Raw genomic sequence first — 18,382 nt, 5'->3', positions numbered from 1 at the left:
ATCTCGGCAGCAAACCCCAACTCTCTCTCACTTCTCCTCACTTTCTCCTTCTCTTTTCTCTCTTCTCTCTCCTAGGGTTTTGACATTCATATTGAATGAGAGAAGGGTGGGTTAAGGCCCTTATATAGGCCCAGAACTGATGCCATTAGCCCCATAGCCATGGTATACTTAGGATATAGCTAAAGGGCGGCTGTTTCGGGCCAACGGAGCTCATCCAGAGGCCCATTTTCTGCATATGGTTCGGAGAAAGTTCTCTAGCAATGGATCTATCCTAGGTTAAGTTTTTGGTTTAATCAAATTTATGGATCGACCGCGATGGACCAGTTTCAGTTCAACGGTCATCATTACTTGATCGGGCCACAAGTACACTGATATGCATAGGAAAATTTTCCTGATCTAAGGGTGTAGTTGGGTCGGAATCTAATGGTCTGAAACCTTATATTTGGCCTGCAAGCGAATGACCCAATTCACTAAAATTTGAGTCTGTTTTCTAAAGATATTCACGTTTCTCACACACTTCGCTCCGGGGTCAAGTTGTGCGCTTCTAGATACCATTTGGACTTGATTTCTGAGATAGTTGTCAAGCCTAGTAAGGTGGTCATAATTGTATAATTTCGCATTAATCAGACTTTCAACGCGGGATAACCTTGCTACACAGCACCTGTTCCTTCCTATCTAGAATCCGTGTCGGTTGCAGTACGTAAATAGCATCTTCACTCAACTGTACCTGCTCCCATATGATGATGTGGGAAGGGTCAGGAACGTATTTCTTCAGCATAGATATGTGAAGTATGTTGTGCACGCCTACGAGTGGTGTGGGCAAAGCAAGGTAGTAAGCTACCACACCCACTTGGTCTAGTATCTAGAATGAGTCAATGAATCGTGGTGTGAGCTTTCCCTTCTTACCAAACCGAAGGACTCCCTTTACGGGGGAAAACTTGAGAAACACATAGTCCCCAACCTTAAACTCTAGCGGTCGCCGTGTCGTATTGGCATAGCTCTTCTGTCTGCTCTGTGCTGCAAGAAGTCGACGCCTGATAATGTCGATCTTCTCTGAGGTTGCCTGTACTAACACTAGGCCAATCAAATTCTTCTCGCCATCCTTTGCCCAACAATGCAGTGCTCTACACGGACGCCCATACAGTGCTTTGTAGGGGGCCATACCAATACTCGCCTGAAAGCTGTTGTTATAAGCGAACTCGGCATAAGGAAGACAGTCATCCCAACTGTCCTTGAAATTAAGCACACAAGCTCATAACATGTCCTCTAACACCTGATTCACCCGTTCCGTCTGCCCATCCGTCTGTGGGTGGAATGTGGTACTGAACTTCAGTTTCACACTCATCGCTTCCTGGATACGAGTCTAAAAGATAGATGTAAATCGTGTGTCTCAATCCGACACGATCTCCATAGGAACTCCATGCAGACGTACTATCTCCTTGATGTACAGCCTGACCAAATCATCTGCAGAGTTCGAGACTCTAATAGGGAGAAAATGAGCCAATTTCGTTAACCGATTCACAATCACCCAAATAGAGTTATGTCCCTTCCTCTTCTTCAATAATCCCAAGATGAAATCTATAGAGATAAAATCCCATTTCCATTCAGCTATGGGCATGGGCTGAAGCAGTCCAGGAGGTCGGCGATGCTCTGCCTTGACCTGCTGGCACATGAGAGAACGGGACACATAATATGCTATGTGAGCCTTCATGTTGTCCCACCAGTATGACCTCTTCATCTCTCGATACATCTTTATACTACCAGGATGCATCGCCATCTTTGAATTGTGAGCAGCTTTGAGAACTTCCTTTCTCAAGTCATGAAGGTTTGGGATGCATAAGCGATCACGATAACGTAAACCCTCATCCATAACAACTCTCCATTCCAAATCTTCACTGTCGCTCACCTGCTCTCTCATCCTTGCCAATAGTTTATCATCTTTCTGAGCTACAATAATCCTGTCATCAATGAATGGCTGCACATGAACGTGTGCAATGCTCTCAAACGGCTCCTCTACTATAAGATTCTGCTCAAAGTCTCACACAAATTTGACCATGTTCCACTCGTCGATCATCAGTGGAGCCGTAAATGTTATTGTCTTCTTGCGACTCAATGCGTCTGCCATAAGGTTGACCTTGACGGGATGGGAGGAAACCTCAAACTTGAAATCTTTCAAGGTTTCCATCCATCGTCGTTGCCTCATATTCAAGTCTCTCTGTGTGAATATGTATCTGAGGCTCTTGTGGTCGTAAAAGAGCTCAAACTCCTCTCTGGAGAGGTAATGTCTCCAGAGCTTCAATGTAAAGATGACGGCTGCTAACTCCAGGTCGTGTGTAGGGTAGTTTTCCTCGTGTTTCCTCAACTGTCCCGATGCATAGGCAATAACCCTGTCCTTCTACATCAGAACACAACCCAAACCAACACGAGATGCTTTGGTGTATATCGTATACTTGACCCCTTGCTCTAGCAATACTAGCACAGGGGCGGACGTCAACTTATCCTTCAGTTCCTGAAAAGCTACTTTTGCCTTCTCATTCCAGGCAAACTTGAGATCCTTCCGAGTGAGCTGAGACAACGGTATGGCAATCTTGGAAAAGTCCCTAATAAATCGACGGTAGTAGCCTGCCAGGTTAAGAAAACTCATTACTTCAGTAACCGAACCGGGTTGCTTCCAGTCCTGAACTACAGTCACCTTAGCAAGGTCCACAACTATGCCTTCCTTGGATACCACATGTCCCAGGAACTTGACTTCTTCCTTCCAGAAGTCACACTTCTTCTACTAGGCAAACAACTGGTTCTTTTTTAGAGTATCAAAGACTTCTCGCAGGTGCTCCTCGTGATCTTCCTGACTCTTGGAGTATATCAGGATGTCATCTATAAATATGATGATGAATCGGTACAGATACGGCCAAAACACCCGGTTCATCAGATCTATGAACACGGCCGGTGCATTTGTGAGTCCAAATGACTTCACCAGGAACTCGTAGTGCCTAAAACTGGTTCTAAATGTTGTCTTCTGCACGTCCTCATCCCTGACACACAACTGGTGATACCCTGACTGTAAGTTAATCTTCGAGAAATACTATGCCCCTTTTAATTGGTTCAACTGGTCGAACAGATCATCTATCATGGGCAAAGGATACTTGTTCTTCACTATCACCTGGTTCAACCTGTGATAATCAATACACAATCGCAGTGAACCATCTTTCTTCTTCACAAAAAGCACGGGTGCTCCCCAAGGAGACACGCTAGGCCGTATGAAACCTGACTCCAACAGGTCATCAATCTGTCTCCTTAATTCCTCCATTTCACATGGAGGCATGCGATAAGTCGGTAGTGAAATGGGTGTCACACCAGGCACTAGATTGATAGAAAAATCGATCTCGCGCTAAGGAGGTGATCCAGGTATCGTCTTTAACACTTCCTCAGAGTCCTGGACTATGGGCGTGTTTCCAAGCGTCGGACCATTATAATCTTTCAATAAGGCAGAATAACAAAGAACCTGGAAGGGGCAACTGACCTGAACAGGGAATGTGAAGGTCATGTTTTCAGATCCGTGTGCCGTCACCAGTCAGGTCTTGTAGTTGATCTCGGTCCTCATTTCAGTAAGCCAATCCATGCCGAGGATGACGTCGTAATAGTATATCGTGGTGACAATCAGGTCAATGCATATTGTTTTTCTCCCTAAATCTTCAAGCAACCCTTACACAACTTAGTGGTATCTGTAAAGGTTCCTACTGCTGCGATAATTCTCACCCCAACCATAGGAGTCATATCCAGCCCTAAATGCTTGATCGTAGAACATGATATCATAGAAATAGTGGACCCAGTGTCCACTAATAGAAATACAGATGTACCTTGGATGTGGGCAGTGACCTCGAAGGATAAAGGCACTATAGCTGTTGACTCAGATGCTTCAACTGCAAGCTCATGTACTCGCACCTATTGAGAACAGTTCGGTTGTGGTGCCATAGGCCTTTGAGGTGGCTTAGATCGAGGTGCAGGTGGCCTGTAAGAACGCTATGCAGGTAGTACAAAATGTAGAGGTGGAGTTGAGATAACTGGTGGCATCTTCTGGTTGATCCTCTAAGGAGGCATAAAGTCGTTGTCCCTCATCCTGGTGAAACAGTAGGTGTTAGCATAGCCTGACCTCTTGCAGTAGGTGCACTATATATCAGGTCGCCTCGGCTGTGTTGGTGGAGCCATAAGCCGAGGAGGAGAATCTGCTCGTGGCCTCTTGCCGAAGAACGGTCAGCTCGGCAAGTCTGGTCGAGGCCTAGGAACCATAGGTGCACGTGTGCGGGATAGCCTATCCCCATCCTGCTCAGCTCGTAGGGACATGCTCACTAGCTCATCCTAATTATTAATGCTAGCACAACATATCTTCGAGCAGATTTCGGGCCGCAACCCTCAGAAAATCACCGCATCTTCATCGACTCGTTCGCTAGGATTAAAGGAGCATATCTGGCCAGCTCCGTAAACCGATTCTCATACTCTGCTACTGTCATCCCTCCCTGTCGGAGGAGAAGAAACTCTCCCTCCTCATTACGGTAGGTGAGAGGGAAATACTTCTCATGGAAGCGTGTTTCAAAAGCCTCCCATGTCCATACATACGCAATAGGCACCGTCCGTAAGATGCTGTCCCACCAGAGGCTGGCCTCATTCTCAAAAATGTATGTGACCAACTCAACTTGCTCTGCCTCAGTGCAGTGCAGCGTCCTCAGCATCTTAGAGATGCGGTCAAGCCAATACTCGGCCTCCTCGGGCTGTGAGTACCCGCAAAAGCGGTAGGTCGGAAGCGCTGAAATAGCTCGAATAAGCCGCCAACACCCACATTCCCAACAGGGTGCACATATGGTGCAGACAGAACCACGCTCATGTTCTGGGCAAGGGCCCCAGCAATAGTGGTCCAAATCTGTTGCTGCTGCTGCATAAGGAGCATCATCTGATCCAGCCTATCATGGGGAGAAGCTGCCTGAGGCATGTAAGGCATCGACGTAGACGCACGGTTCTACTTAGAAACCAGTGGTGCAAAAGGTGTCGGCCCATTTATGGGGCCAGTGGTCGGTTGAGAATCCTGCATAGTCTCGTAATTCAGGCCCAAATTGGGGTTCATATGACTATTGCTGAGGGGAGGTGCCCCGTCAACCGAGTCGCCAAGTGTGAGACGTGCCGTACTTCATGTGGCCTTAGGTGGCATTCCCTATATACAACATAAGGGCGACACGTGTAAGATTTCACATAACAACACTCAATTTCTCAAGCATTCTACATATTTCATAACAAAAGGAGCTGCATGCATTTCATTCAACAAAATTTGTCACAATACATGAAATATAACTTTATATGAATCATGATAGGAAACGCATGTGAGCTAACCTAATAAAAGCCTTAAAACACCAAACACACCATCAAACCTACCCTACTACTAAGCCTACCAAGGTTATAACACAGGGAACAAAAAAGTAAAGAAAACCCAAAGATGACTACAACATGGGACTAGTTATTAGAATTTGGTGATGGAGGAGGAGCACCCTTGTCCTATAGGCAACACAGGATAACGTATAAGGTGTGAGACACCTTCTTGACTTTCTATTTCATGAAGGCCTAACCCTCTTCAAGCTTGGCCCGAGTCTCACTAACCTCCTGTCGTAGGGCGACCTGACCCTCTCAATCTGAGCCAAATGGGCTTCTATAGCAGCCCGATCACGGTGGTGCTTATGTGTGGCAGGAGGAGAGCCCTCATCAGTGTCCTGGGCCACCTCTTCTTCCTCTTCTTGCTCTTCCTCTTCTTCGATTTCTTCCTCTATTTCATCTCCGCCTTCTTCATAACTCTTTTCTTCTTCACTTCCCGTCTCATCCTCACTCTCATCGAGTCGGGCCTGACGTTGCCGTGGCCCAATATTCATGTTGTTGAGAGTGGTGTCGTTGATGAAATGGATCAGCTCAAGCCTTTCCGAGCTAAGTCTATAGTCAAATTCGTGAGCAAGCTTGCATATAAGTCTGCCGAATGGGAGTGAAATGCTTGTCCTAGGAGAGCGCCTGGTTTGAACTATCTGTAGTAGTACATATGTAGGCAGGCACAGTTTGTCTCGTTGCCCAGCTCTGTATAGGAAGTCTACCATCAGACGTGTGCATTCACTACGATTGCTCCACTAGGATACACATTATGTGTGAAGATGTGGTGGAATAGGCGAAAGTTAGGAGTCATCTTGGACGCCAGGAGGCAATTGCCTAGATTTCAGTGGACTAGTCGGCCACACAGAAATCGCGTGTGGTGATCCTTTTTCTCGCGCACTCCTGAGGTTCTTCTCACTAGCATGAACCTCACCAAGCGACATCCCCATGAGTCGAGCTATCAAGCCCACATTGACAATGGCTTCCCGCCTTCCCACAGGGATAGAGAATTGTAAAGGCTCAAGCAGCGGCTCTCGTATATGGGCGTAGAAAGCTCAGACAGTGCTCTCATTCACACGAGACTTGCCCTTAAATATGGGACCCCATCCGGCATCCAACAAGAGATTCATCACTAGATAAATCCCAAGCGGTTTCTCATCCACGTGTGCTTCATAGAGGATGCTACAACCTTGAAATCTTCCATGTGCCATATCCGCCAGTAGAGCTCTCTCGAGAGGAAGCTGAGGATCGAGATCCCACTTCGTCTTAATCTCTCGATCGACGCTTGAACTTGCTTCAGCGCCTTTTGCCCCCTTGAACGGGTAGGGCGGCTAGGCCCGACTTCATCCGTGGAAGCCCCCTTCTTCCCCATGAGAGAAAGAAGTGTGGAAAGCGAGAAAATTGCTGCCACGAGCTCAAAAAGAGGCATTTGAGTAAAATAAAGTGGAGGGATAGAATGGGTTGTTGGACTTTGAGATTTTTGAGACACAAAGTAGGGTTTGTGTGCTCAAATGGAAGGAAATGAGGGAGATAGGAGGTGGGTTTGAAAGGAATGGTGGGAGATGTGTATGGAATGAAGAAAATGATAATGATGTGAGGATAGGGGAGAGATTTGAGAGAGAAAGATGAAATTTTAGGGGAATTTAGCAAGCTTGGAGGGGTGTAAGTGAAGGAAATGAAGTAAATGAGATGGATATAAGAGGTCCCACATGCTTTTGTGGGCCCCAATAGCTTGTACAAGTGTCAGCCCGGCAAGGCCCAGTGCGGCCCGACAGGCCCGCTATCCATGGACGGCGAGGCCTTGCCGATGGGGCGATGCCATCACCATTTGTTGGACAGTGGGGCGATGGCTCACCCTAGGGTGTCGTATGTGTGCGGGGTCCACTTAGGATCTCTCGATTTGTGTCGTTTCGGCCGCTGAGTCCGTTTGAGTCATTTTCAAAGTCCATCTCGCGTATATTCACATGCTTCAGGTTATTTAAGTGTGAAATATGTTGAATTATTGGCTAAACCCATCGATTGATGGTCTAGAAAAGGATTGGGATCACCCCGCATGATCACAGATGCATACGGGTCCTGATTTCAACGGTCAATTTCGTCTATCGGCGAAACTTGAAATCTTACTTTCGTTTCTATGTTTCATCGCCCCCTCCTAGGTCAAAGTACATTAGTGTTCATCATGTGTCCATAACCCAGGTCTAATTTAATCCAAATCATGCTTTGATAGTAACTTGTAACGCCCTGAAAATCAAGGGTTGAGCAGATGCCCAACTCCCGAGTTCCAACGCATCACTTATGCAACATAAATAGTGATGAGTAAATGTTGTCCATATTAGTGCATAAAGCATGAGTGAGATTATACCAAATCAGTATATCATACTCCAGAGATAGTTAAATTACGCAAGCAGAAGACTATGATAAATATATAAAGCATATAAGTAGTTGTAGGTCCCCAGAGTATAAACATGATACCAAGTTAAATAATTACATATTTAGTTCTAAAATATTCAAAATGATGAAGTGTAATGTCATCTAGTCCATATCCCTGTACCTTCGATGATGCAACTCAAGGTCTACATAGACCCGTCAGAGAGTTGCAGGTAAGAGAACTCCTCGTCGTCGTAGAAGTCAAGCTGCAACTCATAAGCCTCGACATCACTTGAAACTACAACAGAGTCTGGTTAATGTTTTAAAACACCGACCCAGAGTGGGAGTGAGTGATCAACTCAGTGGAGCTATAAGACAAAGGTTAACATGTTATCAATTCAGTCAAGCAGTACTGATAAAGCAATACAACAAGCATTCCTAAATACTCTGGTTAATGCAAGGATTATGTGGATTAATGATGTATGCCCTCGCCTGCACTCCCTTTGTGACATCATCTCACGATCGCGGCATGCAACACTCCCGCTGTGCTCAACTCCAACGCCAAAGGCACATACAATGCGGTGCATGTACGTGATTAGCCAACTTCTTAATTAGACCTATTCATACAGCAGGTTTGGGAAGCTAAGGTACCTCCCTTTATATCATTGACCCAAACAATGACTCATCTAGGGTCATCAATCCTAGTTAATCACATAGGATAGGCAATTCTAGATCACGACGGAGAGGCTCGTCAGCTCAAAGTAGGCCTAATTTATGCTCGAGGTCACTACGGAAAGGCTCGTCACGTTAGTATAGTCCTAGTTTATACTCGAGGTCACTACGAGAGGCTCGTCACCTAATCATAGGCCGACAACTCGAATACAGTGTCTCATACCACCGTATTCGGTTCACGAGTGTGTTTTGCTCACTGGTCACTATTGAGAGGCTCATCGCCCCAACGTAGGCCGACAGCTCGACCCCGGTGTCCCATACCACCATGCTGGACTCATGAGTCTTGTTGGATCATGGTGCCAAGGTTAAACGAGATTTTCAATGGTAAGTTGGTACCTTAGATTCAAGCAGTAGCATCCATACATGGTGAACATACATTGGGCTAATCTGATTACTTGACAAGCTTGACTGGTATGAGCGTACGTTGACTTAATCAATATGGAGTGCATAAGCACTTTGTGTAGCCTAACCACTGTCGACAAACAGCGTACGACTCGGATTCATCGAACGTGTCTTGTGTGGCGAAACGACCTCGACCACTGATTCAAGAATCATTACTGATTGCCTAGACTACATTGTAGCCCCAATCATACTCCAAAATAAGTGCATTCACATGTGATAGTCAAAGATAGCATGTGACAACCAATCTAAATATAAATCTCATTTGAGCATTTCAACAAACACATAGTGCACATATTATTATACATAGGCATTTCGTCCATAAATCACATAGTAGTAAGATAGGTTACATAAAGGGAATTATAACTATAGATAAGGGAATTGAGAATTCTATCTCAACACCCTCATTAAATACATTTTAACAAGCATTTTCTCATTCAGGCATTTTATCAAACACTTAGACTTCACATATCACGTACATGTAATAAATTAGTTATAACCTATATTATAACAAATCCTTTTACATGAGAGTTGCCACACATACAAAAATCATGTATTCTCAATCAATAATCATGGCAAGCACAAATCATAATTCTATTTTCATTCAGACATTTCAACAAACACATGGAATGATCTATATTCAACATAGTTCATATATGTGTGTAATACTCGGAAAACATCGCATCTAAGCACATGTGACAGCAATCAAGTCAGTCATAAATCATTAATTGACATTGAAAGCCTTAAAAACCATAACCTAAATGTTTATAGTCCGCACCTTCCATCGGTAAACTCGTATCGAACTTAGTTCGAACACTATGCCTTCGTCTACGGCACAAGAGTTACCTGAATCATGAAATAGGTTAGCTATTTTGTTGATTCATCTACTTAGATACCTAAAACAAACTAGTGTTTGAATTTCTTACTCAAAAATAGATTCGGAATCGCCGGTATAGCGATACAGGAGGGATGATTCGGCACGTGGAGCGATGAGATCGAATCCCAGCAGTAAAACCCAACTCTCTCTCACTTCTCCTCACTTTCTCCTTCTCTTTTCTCTCTTCTCTCTCCTAGGGTTTTGAAATTCGTATGGAATGAGAGAGGGGTGGGTTAAGGCTCTTATATAGGCCCAAAACTGATGTCAATGGCCCCAAGGCCATAGTATACTTAGGATATAGCCAAAGGGTGGCTGTTTCGGGCAAACGGAGCTCATGCAGAGGCCCATTTTCTGCATATGGTTTAGAGAAAGCCCTGGCAATGGATCTATACCAGGTTAAGTTTTTAGTCTGATCGGATTTATGGATCGATCGCAGTGGATCAGTTTCAATTCAATGGTCATCGTTACTCGATTAGGGCCACGAGTACACTGACATGCGTAGGGAAATTTCCCTGATCCAAGGGTGTAGTTGGTCAGAATCTGACGGTCTGAAACCTTATATTTAGCCTGCAAAGTTTGAGTCTGTTTTCTAAAGATATTCACATTTTTCGCACACTTTGCTCCGGGCTCAAGTTGTAATTAATTGATGAGTCTGTTTGCTAGATACCATTTTAACTTGATTTCTGAGATGGTTGTCAAACCTAATAAGGCAGTCATAACTATATAGTTTCATGTTAATCAAACTTTCGACGCTCGGTCCAGGTCCAATACAGAGTTTCAGTGTGCTCCCTAGAGCAATTGGGTTTAGCAATTGATCCTAGGTTTTTAGGAAATGTAGAACTAGTGATTCTACTGGTGTTGGGTCTTACAGTTCATATAGAAAGTGATTCGAGCTAATTCACTACTTAATTTAGTTTAGTACTTAATTAATTTTCATCTAATTTCTAAAGAATTTGATCCTTAGTGATTTCTGCCTGAGGTGGTACTCGGGTCTTTGTATGGATTTTTTTGAAACGTTACAGTAGGAGCACGCAATCGTTGACCACTGAATTGATGAGGTCAGCAACGTTCTCCGCAAGCTCATAAATCGGTAGCCATCATGGAGAAATAAACGTATAATGCCTTAAAAGGCCATGGAGTCGGCTACTAAAAAATTTGAAGAACGCAAGGCATCCTACCAGTAACTTGGCCGATTGACCGAGCATATATATTTTTTGTTCCCTTTTTTTAAAAAAAATAATCGAATGGCGTTTATTATTTCAAGGCCTTTTTATTTTTTTGTTAAAAAAAGTTACTAATCCTTTTGTCCTTTAACTTCACTAGGCTTGTGCCTTGATAGCTTCATACAATGAGGTGAAATGAGGTTTTAAGAATCGGCCGTTTATCGAAGCCTTCGTGATCTTTCCATTCATATCCCTTAAAACATATGCTCCTCCTTTGAGAGCTTGGACAACAACGTATGGTCCATCTTATGTGGGAAACCATTTCTTATAGAAAATATGGTCTTTCTAACTAATAAGTAATATCTCCTTCCATACCATATCTCGTGCACCAAAAGAATTTCCCTTTCACCCTCTTGTTATAAGCACGAGCAACTATCGCTTTGTGGGCGATGATCGAGTCAAGGTTACTTTTATAAACTTAGGAGGAGTTAATTTGGCTTGATAAGTAGTCCATAAATATGGCACAGTGACTTTTAGGGGCACTACTGCATCATGCCCATATGTCAGCGCAAATTGACTCACGCTAGTACTTGTACGTGGTGAATTTCGATAAGCCCTAAGTGCTACTGATAACTTCACATGCCATTCCCAAGAATTCTCTTTGATCATTTTTATTAGAATATTTTTATTTACCTTGTTATTAGCCTCAGCCTGGTCATTAGCTTATGCGTAATATGAAGTTAAATATAAATTTTTTTATTCCATACTTATCGGCCATCACCCGCACTTCCTTAGTCGAGAATGCTGCACGTCGATCCATTGTTATGAATTCTGGGATTCCAAATCGATGGATAATATTATTCTCAATGAATTCAATGATTTCTCGGTGACCGACTCCTTTCATGGGCTTTATTTCTACCCATTTAGGGAAGTAATTGGTCACAACAATTATAAATGAATCCATACAGGATGAAGGTGGGTGGATTTGTCCTATCAAGTCGATCACCCAACCTCGGAATGGCTAGGGTTTTATAATATAATTATTTATGTGGCGGGTACATGCTGGATCGGTCCATTCCCTTGATAAGACTCACAGCCCTTAGCATACTAAATACAATCGGCCATCATCGTTGACTAGAAGTATCCATAACATTTAAGCGTGAGCCTCATCTTCCTTCCTACTTAGTGAGCCCCCCCACATTCCATCATGGACTTCTCTCATTGTTAGCAAAGCTTCTTTCTTGGACAGGCATCTGAGCATAACTTCATTGGCCCCTTTGCGATATAATTTATTGTTGACCATGACATAATTCTCTGTTGATATCCTCACATTCCATTCAGTCTTGGTGCGAGGACTCTGTAGATAACCCATGACAGGGGCCCTCCAATATTCTTCCTCTAATTTTATCTAGCATATCTCCATAATATCCCCACTCTCAAAGATAGACAATACGGAACTTCTTTAGATGGTAATCGTTCACTAGGCTAGCCCTCTCAAGGCATCGAGCCCTACAACTACCTGGGCAATTTCATTGACATCCATGTTATGTTCCCTAGTCACATGTACCAACTCCACTTCTTTGAAATGGTCCAACATTTGGGTCGCTAAGGCATAATATGGCAACAAGGCTACATTGGTGCATTTGAACAATCCTAACATTTTATTGATCACTAATTGTGAATCACCAATTACCGTCACAGTCCTTACACCCAATTCTACTAATAATTCTAGGTTGATTATCATGGCTTCATTATCGGCCTGGTTATTGTTGCAGTCAAACTCCAATTAGAATGTAAATTCTTGCCTATTTCTATTTAGGGTAATTAGGATTATACCATCCCATGATGCATTATGTATTCTTGTAATGTCCTGGATTTTTCCATTTTAGAGTTTTAAAATCCTTGAAAATTTTCGATATGACTAGCCTACGTTGTCACTTGCTGACCCTTGACATTCGAAATGAGCTTATACATGGGTGGTACTGGTAAAGAACCACACAAATCCGATTAATTAATCGTCAGAAGCGAATGAATCCATCTGATCACTTAAATATCGAGTTTAGCCTCGGGATTTGTTCACGTAGGGTCCAAACCTAGCTGTCCTATCACTAACTAATTGAGACAACCGTAACTAAATAAAGACCTACCTAAAGCCAAAACAATTAGAGGTCCGATCTTAATTAACAAACCAAATCAACTTAGCTACTCATTTAGCCTACGAACCAACAGTTAGAGTGATTATAAGTAAATAGCCATTTTTGCTAATTATGAATAGGCCACACTATGAACTTAGCTTATCCAAACCCTAATTATTAAGCACAAGAAATCTCCCTACCCAATTCATTTCAAAAATGCCCTGATTATCCGAACAATCTCCAACCGCTCGTTAGTGGGTCACTAGTCCTGAAATTATAGAATAATGTCTGTCTCACTGGGCTTGACGTCTATCGTGGGTGGCAAACTAAGAAAGTTCCCATAACTGCTCAACTTGGGCCAAAGACTGAGTGCTTGGAATATGCGAATGCCTTGGGCTAAAACCTTAAACTTAAGTGAAATAAAGCTTCTACTCTTTCACAAAATTGTGGTTTTTTTATTGTTAAATTGCAACCAAACTCGAGGTGTGAGTTAAAGACATCTCCCTGCTCATATCCGTTTAGTCACGACCCCAATTAATCACCGAGGACTGTCAATCGTAAGTGGGGCCCCCACGACTAATTGAAGTGTCTGATCGCCCCCCGATTGTGACGAAACGTAAATCATGTCATGCCTCAAACTCAAAAATTGGGCTCACAAAATTCTCGATCGCCGAATCCAGCGCCGACAGCCTCCATAGTACCCCATTCTCGGCTCCCGACACCCAAATACCAGGTTCCGATCCTGAGATCCTATAATGAGGATTTTCAACATAAATTTATTTCATAATAATCCGAACCATAAGCATAACCACCATAAGCATAACCCACATGCCATAACCAGAAACATCGCGACTTATCCACTATGATAAAAAAAAATCTTTTGAGTACAAGGTACAAAAGTAAATACAATATAGAGATATCAAAAGGAAACTCTAGAAGCTCAGCTGCACGCTCCTGCCTCTGCTTAACTACGACTATGTCTTGGCGTCACCTACATGCATCTATCATGCATAAGCTTATAGAAAGCTTAAAGGGCGGTGTAAGTGTGTTCATAAGGTAGAAATGCAAATATGTAATATCAGTGTAATGCGGAAGATGCTGGTAAGTCCATGAATAATATCAGCCATACCAAGGCTATGCAATGTAATGCAAGGCCTACATAGCCAATGTCATATGCAAGATGCATCTCAAGCATACCAATCCTCATCTGAATCCACATATCAATCCAGCTCATCTCTAGAGCATCATATATTAGTACAGTTCTCACTCTAGGCAATATCACCAAGGTCTAGTACACTCTACGCCAGCTTGTCGTCCCTATCCAATCTCACAACTGGGTAAGTGGAAGAGACCTCACTATCCACTTGCCAATATTGGGCCCGGCTCATCGATAGCGGACCCATTCCTTAAGCTGGTCAAACTCAACCTAGACATTGCCCCCTCACTCAGGCAGGTAAGGTCACACCCCCTTCCAACAAACCACGACATAGTGGAAGACGCAGCCTACTAGTATACGGCCCTCGTGTGCTCATACATCAACTCGGTCTTAACATTGGAGCATCCTCCTGGTACCATAAGGGTTCGGGAACTTTCACCTAAGGACATCATTGCCCCCTAATGCTTAGAACCAAGTATTTCCAATATCCAATCCTACCATCCACGATATGCCTGTAGAGGTCATAACCCTGATGTTGCTAGGGTACACATTAACTATATCACACAATGCAAGATACATGAGTCATACAATCCAGTCATGCATTAATCCTGCGTGTACTGTGCGCTCATATGGGACAACTCCGTCTATCAGGGAGTCCCATAAACAACCTGCACAATAGCATAATGCTATGATCAGTCACTCCTCATAAGAAGCATGCAGATGATGCATATGGGCATATATCATGATGCTATGCTATCACATACTCATAGTCGGTATCAATAATTGGCCTATATACAAGGCAGGGTCCACAGAAGGACAGAGGATCTGATCTATAATGTGAATATTGGTCCTCAATAGTGGATATACCAAATCTGATACCACAGATTCTTCCTTATATGGCAAGAGGAGATGATGCGTCCTTCTCATAATAAGGATGGCCTAGATGGCCTACACGTGGGCCTAAGAACAAGAGTAGGCTTTCAGGTTTGGGTACTTCTACTAGTTTCAATGGGGGCCCAAAGAATTGGTATAGCCCAATAAGGTGAGATGCATTATACTAATAATAGTGGGGGCCCATCAATTTGGGTTAGCCCACAACAAGGGGAGATGAGAATGGGCCTAAGGATGGGCCTAGGGAGGATTACAAGGTGAACATTTAACCACAATTGCTTTTACAATGTGGACATTTAAACATCATTGCTCCCAAGGCATGGCTCATTAGAATGTATCTCATGATGGGCGCCCAAGGCCTTATACTAGGTAGGATAATAGTTGGTGTTCACTCCCCAAGTATAGGGTTGTGATGTAGTAATAAACTCGATAAGACCGAGGTCGAATCCTAAGGGACTGATACTTGTACGTTATCTGAAACTAAATAGAACTAGAACTAAAATGAGATGAAATCTAAATCAAGTGTAATTTGAGGACAATGATGAAATAATTATCTAAAACTTAAAGAATTCAGGGAAATGAAACTAGGGATTCAGAGGATCCACTTGTAGAGATCAGGGAGATCTTATGCCTACTTCAAGAATTCAACTGGACTTAGAGTCCCATCTTCATCCAGTTGAAGAGTGTAACCATGGAAATCAAGACTGAACTTCCTTTGATATAGTTTTCAAGAGATGAAAGGTATATGAATTAGAATGGATTCCATCACCAAACCATGCCCAGGAGATAAAGTAAATAACAAAATTAAACTAATTACCAACCAATCAACAATGTATGAAGGTTAGGAAGGGTACCGTCATCCGACCATGCACAGGAGACGATGGTGAACAACAGGGCTTCCTGACGTCATAAACATAAAAAGGAAAGGAACATATTTACAGTTATTGTAGACCCATTGTAATTTTAGTCACAATAGACCATTACAAACTAAAAACATTCCCTTAAGAATCAAACTAATATCAAGTTTAGTTCACAAATTAAAATTAAATCAAAGGCATAAAGTGGAGTCTCCCATTACGCTACAAGCTTCACCTCTTAGCCCTAGCTAAGAGGTTTAACCTAGAATAAACATGATTAGGCTAAACATCCTTAAAATAAAAAGTCATAGAATTAAATAAAAAATTAAAAATTAAAAATAAATAATACTCTACTCTCTCTCTCTGTCTGCTCCACGGCTACCTCGAATCGAATCCATGCTTTTAGTACCATTTTTCAGTCCACGCCCGTAAATTCACCTTGCAACACAAACACGATTAAAATAGATCATTAAACAGTACCATGTTCATAAATTCGGGCAATAAGTGGGGTCTGATATGCAATATTTGACCCTCAACACAACCCCTAACCAGCATCTTGCTAGTCCCGAGCAAAGTATGTGAAAAATAAGTTGAGAATTATAAGACAATTTCTATAAACTTGAGTGATTTTTGAGAAACAAACCAGATACTAGAATTTTAAGATTCATGAATGTTGGGCATTACTCTCCCCTAGCCTCAAGCACTCGGTAAACTTCATAATCAAGTTCAAAGTATTAATCCATCAATGAGACAAAATTCTAAACATTGAGTTCCATGGGTGTATAGTGTAATCTCGGCTTATCATCATTAAAATTCACTTCTCTATTTCAGGATATCATTGGTAAACAACAAGGGAATTCCTGATAACCAAAACTTACCTTACAGATCATCTTATCATTCTTCTAGCTTTTGATTTTTTCATTAAAAATAACGCGAAGAAGGGGAATCAAATCCTCACCTCTAGGGAGCAAACCTATGGTGAAGACCGTACACCCAACCCTTTTCACATATCATCCATGGGGAATTAAATCTACACCTACAGGGAGCAAACCTATGCTGAAGATTATTCGCCCAACCTTTTTTTTAGATAGGTATTTTCTTTTTCTTTAATTGCTCATGACGGGCAAATCTTCCAGGCTGGTTCCTTACATGCTTAGTGATTACCAAGTTAACCCTTCAATATCAAACTGAAACCTTAATGTGAAAGCGAGATGTGACATGTGAAATCATGACTCAATCAATGTTTACAACTTCTAATTCTAGATTAACACTTTAAACTTAACTGTGAAATCTAATAAATAATTGAATCTAAGAGTCATAAATCTAACATTACGTATCTTGTAATTCTAAATCTAATATGGCTGTCATAAGCACTTAGACTTCATAAGAATTTTCAGAAAAATTTTAAAAAATTTCCATAATTTTCGCTCAAGACCAAAAAAAAAAAAACACTGATTAGGAAACCTAATCTCCCACCCCCAACCTAAAATCTACATTGTCCTCAATGTAAAAGATGTAAGCATGCAATGCATATGGGACAATGGGAGTAATAGAGGAGTGATGGAATGATAATACCTGGATGAAAGAATTAAGAGGCTTTCCAAAGATATCAACGTAAGAGCGGGTCAGCACAAGAGAGAAACCAACAAAAGCAAACTATCCTCAAATAACCTATAAAGCAAACTAACCGAATGGCATAAAACTATCTATCTTAGAACAACATAAAGCTTACTACCCTAGTCCTATGAAAGCAGTAAATTCTAATCCTCAACTGTGAAAGCACGAAAAATCTACTCAATCATGCATGTAGGTTCTTCCGTCGGCTAGTATCTTGGTAAATTTCTCAGAAGGTTTTTCAACAAGATCATCCAAAAGCCCTTTTTACAATAGGCTTGGATGAACTGGAATGAGAATTCCAGAGAAATTGAGGGACCTCAGCATAAAGTTTTCTTTTAATTGTCTGAAGTGTCCAAAGTATATATGATTCACCTGTGGCAGAAAAAATTTTGAAATTAGTACACCATGATGAATCAGAGACTACAAGTAGATAAAATTCAGAAAATTTTATAGTAGGTGGTGTAGTCCACACACCGAAGTTTCACTCTTTAGTTCAATTTTTAGCTCCTCCTCCATTAATGGTAACCATTCAGGATCTGGGGGAGGAGGTACTTCAGAATAAGTGTTCTCTCAGTCCGTGACAACTACCGAGGTATCGTCTTGCGAGGCATCCACTATTTCTTGTATCATGGGATTGTTTGAATTTATAAAGTGTGCCAAATAATCATCCAAAGAGTCGAAACATTTAGTTGAAAGGAGTTCATTCATCCTATCGAGATCTGTGATGATATGTTCAATAACTCCTTTATCTTCTTCGAGAGTAGAAATGAGCATACTCTCTTGTTTGTTCT

The sequence above is a fragment of the Magnolia sinica genome, chromosome 18 (assembly GCF_029962835.1).
Source record: "Magnolia sinica isolate HGM2019 chromosome 18, MsV1, whole genome shotgun sequence".
Classification (NCBI taxonomy): domain Eukaryota; kingdom Viridiplantae; phylum Streptophyta; class Magnoliopsida; order Magnoliales; family Magnoliaceae; genus Magnolia; species Magnolia sinica.
This window is presented reverse-complemented; position numbering follows the sequence as displayed.